The sequence below is a fragment of the Tupaia chinensis genome, unplaced genomic scaffold (genome assembly GCF_000334495.1).
Source record: "Tupaia chinensis unplaced genomic scaffold, TupChi_1.0 Scaffold000116_1, whole genome shotgun sequence".
Lineage (NCBI taxonomy): Eukaryota > Metazoa > Chordata > Mammalia > Scandentia > Tupaiidae > Tupaia > Tupaia belangeri.
Window position 1 is genome coordinate 2,789,295 of NW_006159580.1, and position 6,326 is coordinate 2,795,620.

Genomic DNA, 6,326 nt, shown 5'->3' on the forward strand with positions numbered 1-6,326 from the left:
ATTTCTCGCTTTCTGTCTCTATGTCTCTCTCTGTCTGTCTGGCGAGCGCACGCGCCCTATAGCGAAAAAACCTCTCCAAAAAAAAAAAAAGGCTGAAAAGGCCGAAAAGGCCCTAATTAAAGTTTTCAATTCCCAAGAGGAGGACGCTGAGGTAGCTCATCACAAACAGCCCAAACAGATGGCTGCCATAGAAGCCCAAGCCCTGGTGGCTGCCCTGCGACCGGCATTTCAGAAGGGGGTCCCTAGATGCAGTCTTTCCTGGGGAAACTGCTTCAAATGTGGCTAACCAGGCCACTGGGCCTGTGAATGCCCGGACCCCAGGCCACCCACTAACCTTGCCCAGGGTGTGGTCAAATGAGTCACTGGGGCTCTGACTGCCCCAAAAGAGGGAGACGAGATCCACTCCTGACGCCTCCACATCGAGAGAAGATCCACCATCCCCTCCCCATCACACATCCCATCGACCTGGCCATGATGGGATTGGCTGAGGATTGACGGGCCCTGGACTTGACCACCCCAATTACCCTCGCCGAGCCCAGGGTCCAGCTTCAGGTAGCGAGTAAGTCGTTCACCTTCCTGGTGGACATGGGGGCTACCTACTCTGTCCTTCCAACATACTCTGACCCCTTATTACCCTCCAGATCTCTATTGTGGGTATTTATGGCTAGCCCTCATGTCTTCTACCGAACCCTTAGACTGCCACCTCAGAAAAATGTACTTTACCCACTCTTTTCTTGTCATTCCCACACCCCTCCTAGGTCGTGACATCCTTGCAAAGTTATATGTCACCCTTCAGTTTAACTCCTCCCCCTTTCTTGGCCTCCTCTGTCAGGCCGCCTGTTCCCCTGCCGGGCCTAATTCCCCTCCCCCACCCACCCCCCCCCCCCCCATTTCTTTTCCTTTTTTTTTTTTTTTTTTTAAATTTATTCATTCTCTACATTAATTCACTTTACACCATCACAACACACAAATGAATTTTCCATCCAAAATACCCTGTGCATTGGCTCAATCAAGCCCATCAACATACATGCTCTCAGCAAATAATTTTCCAATTCTTATGTCCTGCATACCTTGCCTTTTGTTTTGCCATCCTTGATTCCCCATCCCCCACCCTCTGCCATGTCCCATCCTCCTCCCACATTGTCCTTGGCATCCATGGTTTCCCTCCATGCCTCCCCCCCCCATTCAATTGATCTGCCAATGAACTTAATTAGTCTAAATATATCCAATAGCTAGCACAGCTGACACATACCTATACATGACCCCAAGTCTGACTTTAGGCATAAACCTCAGTGAGTAGAGTGAACATACTATAAAGTAGTACCCAGATGGGCCCATACCGCTCACTGCAGTCATCAAATAAGCATTTTTTTAAAAAAATGATACGAACAGTTTTACCGTTTTTTTTTTCTCCTGCAACTTTTTTTTTTTTTTTTTTTTATTACCTAACATTCATTCCCTGAGCATCATCACAACATACTAAATGTGGTTTCCCATCTAGGATAAACTGCATAGTGGCTTAATCAAGCATGCACACACGAAAGCTAATCACTACGATGCCCTCCTGAATCAAAGACTTTATGCAGAGTCTGCCAGCAAGGAGACGGGGTGCTCTTAAAGCTGTCTCCCCTTCCAGGGAGAGGGGTTGTCTACAGAGGAATGACCAGGGAGGGGTACGGGATGATGTTTGCAGGCCCAGGTTGGGTGGGAGACTCTCCAGTGAGGACTCAGTGTGCACAATGTCCTTTGGTTACAACTAAATAGGGCAGTGCCCAGCATGCACAAAAGCTAATCACCACGGTACCAGGCTAAATTGAGGGTTTTATTCTAGAGCCTTCCAGCAAGGAGATAGGAGTGTTCTCCACGCTGTCTCCCCCTATAAGGGAGAGGGGTCTCCTATAGAGCGATAAGCAGGGAGGGGGATAGGGTGATGTTTGCCAGGCCCAGGTTGGTTGGTGTAGAGACTGTGTAGTTTCACAGACGTGTTCCGACTGCAACAATTCAGAGTACCCAGGACTTCTGATCTCATTCCTTGGAAATAAGTCCTATTCTGAACAGATCAGCAACCTTTGCAACCAGTAGTTTTTTGGTTTTTGTTTTCTTTTTGAGAGGCTTTTGCTATAGGGTGCGTGCACTCGCCAGAAGACAGAGAGAGACATAGAGACAGAAAGCGAGAAATCACTCCCTAGGGGGGATGGTCATGCCGCATTCCCTTCTCCTCCATTCTCCTCTCGGGATCTTGGGCACGCACACACACCCGGCATGAGTTTTAAGCCACCGGGTCCGGGACGCGAACCGCGGTCGACTACATGGGAGTCCAGCGATATAGCCATTATGCTAACTGCTGGTTCCCCCCCACCCATTTCTCCAGACCAAGTCAACCCCATAGTATGGGACACTTCCTCCCCTTCTGGTGATTCTCACCATACACCAATACTCATCAAACTTAAAAACCCTTCAGTCTTTCCCTCTCACCCGCAGTTCCCTATCTCTAAAACTCACCGATGGACTCAAACCCATCATCGCTCAACTTCTACAGCGTGGCCTCATCCCCACGGCGTTTCACTACAACACTCCCATTCTTCCTGTCAAAAAGCTTAATGGTAACTACCGTTTAGTCTAAGACCTTCGTATAATTCATCTGTCATACCCCTACACCCAGTAGTCCCTAACCCCTATACTCTCTTTTCACACATCCCTCCCTCCACTACCCACTTTTCAGCCCTAGACCTCAAAGACGCCTTTTTCACTCTCCCACTCCATTCAGACTCCTACCCGCTTTTCCCTTTCACTAGGGAGGACCCAGGTACTAATATCTCCCAACAGCTCACTTGGACTGTCTTGCCTCAGGGCTTTCGTGACAGTCCTCACCTCTTTGGTCAGGCCCTGGCGAAGGACCTCATGGACTGTCCCCTTCATCCTTCTAAGGTTCTCCAGTATGTAGATGACTTGCTTATCTGCAGTCCCTCACTGCAGGATTCACAAGCACAGACAGCCACCCTCCTTAATTTCCTGGCTGCCAAAGGATATCGGGTTTCCCCCAGCTATTTAGTCCAACGGTTCCATACCTGGGACTCTCCCTGACTCCCACGACCAGAGCTCTCACAACAAACTGGCTTCAGGCCATTAGGACTCTTCGGCCACCTCTCACAGCTGATGCCATCCGGTCATTTTTAGGCTTTGTGGGATTTTTTAGACACTGGATTCCTAACTTTGCAGCTTTGGCTCGTCCTTTATATTAGGCAGCTAAGGAATCCCCTGTAGGGGACGTCTCTTCCCCAGGAACCATCACTTCTTATTTCCGCCATATTTGCTAGGCTCTCCTCCCCCCTTATCCTTGCCCAACCCCACCCTTCTCTTCATCCTCTTTGTAGATGAACGTTCGGGGGTGGCTGATGGAGTCCTGGCCCACTCGATTGGTCCCACATATCACCCCATTGCCTATCTTTCTCAGCAGCTGGATGGGACGGTCCGTGGTTAGCAACCTTGCCTTCGGGCCCTGGCTGGGGCAGCCACTCTAACCAAAGAGGCTCTCAAACTCACCCTTCTCCAGCCTCTTACAGTTCTCTCTGCCCACCACTTTCAGGACCTCCTAAGTCACTGCATCCTCCCTATCCTCTGTCCCTCAAGAATCCAGGAGATACACCTCTTCATCGAAAATCCCTCCATAACCCTCCAATGCTGCCCGCCACTCAATCCTGCCACTCTTTTTCCATTTATTCTGGCTTCCTCCTCAGACAACACCCTGCCTCACTCCTATCTCGAGGTAATCAATCTCTCTCATCTGGTGCGTCTGGGGCTTGCGGCCATCCCTATAAGGGACCCTACCCTTACCTTGTTTGTAGATGGAAGTTCGTGACCAACGCCCCAGGGCTCCCAGAAGGCGGCTTACACCATAGTCACTCCAGACTCCACCTTGGAGGCGGACACTCTCCTGCTGGCAACTAATCTCAGCGGGCTGAACTCTATGCCCTCACCAGGGCCCTGCATCTGTCTAAGGACAAAAGGGTCAACATCTATACGGATTTCAAGTAAGCCTTCCTCATCATTCAGTCACGTGGCCTTATGGAAAGAACGCTGCTTCTTCACTGCACAGGGCTCTCCCATAATCAATGCTGATTTAATCTCTGATTTACTCAACGCACTCCAGCTCCCAGCCGAAGTAGCAATCATACATTGCAAAGGACATCAAACCTCAATGGACCCAGTAGCTATGGGCAACACTAGAGCCGATTCGGTGGCCAGACAGCTCACCTCTAACTCTAAACCCATCCTGTTCTCCCCGACAATCAAACCTGCATAGTCACAACAGGAACTCTTCCGCCACCAATAGGACCTTGGAGCCATCCAATTGGATAGCGGATGGCTGTCTCTTCCTGACGGCCCACTGGTCTTACCAGATGCCCAGGCCCTCAGCCTCCTTACCCATGTTCATAACTCTCTCCACATAGGTCCAGGGCCTCTATATCAGTTCCTACAGCCGCTCTTCTCTCACTCTTCCCTCCACTCCCTGGTCTCTGCTGTTCACGATGCCTGTTCAACCTGTGCTTCTACATCATCCCAGGGAGGACTCCATCCACAGTTCCCTACCCGCCAACTCTGGGGACACATCCTTTGCAAAGACTGGCAAATTAATTTCACCCACATGCCGTGACACAAACATTTTAAATACCTTCTTACTCTTGTAGATACTTTCTTGGGTTGGATAGAGGCCTTTTCTACCACCCATGAGACCCCTGATACTGTGACCAACATTCCATTCTCCTCCAGCACATCCCTCGCTTCGGCCTCCCGACCAGCATTCAGTCTGATAACGGCCCTGCGTTCATCTCGCAAGTGACTCAGCAGGTCAGCGGAAACTTACACATCACCTGGAGGCTCCACATCCCACATAGGCCTCAGTCCTCGGGTAAAGTAGAAAGGGCCCATGCCCTGCTCAAACCACACCTTACCAAGCTTACGCTAGAACTCCACCAGGGGTGGCCTGACTTGCTCCCCGTTGCACTCACCCATCTGTGAGCAACCCCCCGAAAACCCACTGGTCTCAGCCCCTTTGAACTGCTTTACGGCAGACCCTCTCTGCTTAACCGTCATCTGCCTACAGACGCCACTCTTGGCTGACTACTTCTCCTCTTTGGGCCTCCTCCGGGCTCTCCTGTGAGAACACGCTAACCAAACCTTACCCCAGATTCCTTCTACTGAGTTTCCCACGATACTACTTCCAGGGGACTCGGTTCTCGTAAAAGACCTCTCCCCGGGATCCCTACAGCCTAAATGGTCAGGCCCCCACACAGTCATACTCACCACCCCAACTGCTGCTAAATTATTGGGTCAGCAATGCTGGTACCACCTTTCCAGACTGAAGAGGGCACCCTCTCACTCCAGCTAGAAATCTACCCAACTTGGCCCCACTAGACTCCGGCTAAACAAACTCCCCAACTCTTAGAAAAAAACCCCTTCTCTCCCTCATGGCAGAAGCCTATGTCATCTCTACCCCACCCCTATAATGACCTGTTCAGGCCCTCACCATCACACTAGCCCTAGTTCTCTCTGTCAGACTGGCTGCAGTGGCCCCCCAGTAATGGGTGTTCTGGAAAAGTCTTTTCTAGCAGTGTTATACGTCCTACTCGTGGGAATCATGGTAAGTCTAAGATGTCTGGACTGGCTAACTGGGGCTGCCTCCTCCCCATGCGGTTAGTCACCCCGTTAATCCTCTGACCTCTGGGTCTTGGGCTTTTACCAGTGGTAAATGGCAGCTCCTCTCCCCCTTGCCAATGCTTGGCCACATAAAAGGAATGAACACTCCTGTTATCATCCCGGGGCTCCCAACCCCATTGGCGTTTGTACACCAGGGAAAAGGCGACAAGGCCTGCCTCAATCTCACAACGATCCAACAATGCCAGAACCAAAATTCACCTGACTTTGTAGGAAAAAGCAGGGGGAGCCATGATTGTTACATATGCCCCCGCCCCCGCGGGAAAATGGGTATGCTATGAAAGCCTGAGACAGTATGGGCTCCCTGATGGAGGAGGTAAATGTGCTACACAAACTCGAGCTGCCATCCAACACACAAAACAAAAACTCAAACCCCAGACCCCCCAAATCCGGTCGAGATTCAAATACACCACGAAGAGACCCTCAACTTGACCCATGGATTATTACACTCATTAACACAATTCATGCTTTCCTATCTCGGGTGAAGCCCCAGCTGGCATCCAGCTGCTGACTTTGCATCCGAACAGCCCTTCCCCGCATATATGGCACCCCAGTCTACCCTACGAACGATATCCCAATAGTTCATCTGACCTCTGTACGGGAAGGACCGA

The 6,326-nt window shown here is 50.7% G+C and overlaps 1 long non-coding RNA gene across 1 annotated transcript in view; it reads left to right on the forward strand.

Annotated features, from left to right (window-relative positions):
- LOC102477100 (uncharacterized) overlaps positions 1–6,294 on the forward strand; it is a 7,844-nt gene extending 1,550 nt beyond the window's left edge. Inside the window, exons 2-4 of the long non-coding RNA XR_333938.2 lie at positions 3,846–4,031; positions 4,771–4,909; positions 6,203–6,294. This is a non-coding gene — a long non-coding RNA (uncharacterized LOC102477100). The remainder of the gene's footprint in view (positions 1–3,845; positions 4,032–4,770; positions 4,910–6,202) is intronic.
- The last annotated feature ends 32 nt before the right edge of the window (positions 6,295–6,326 follow it).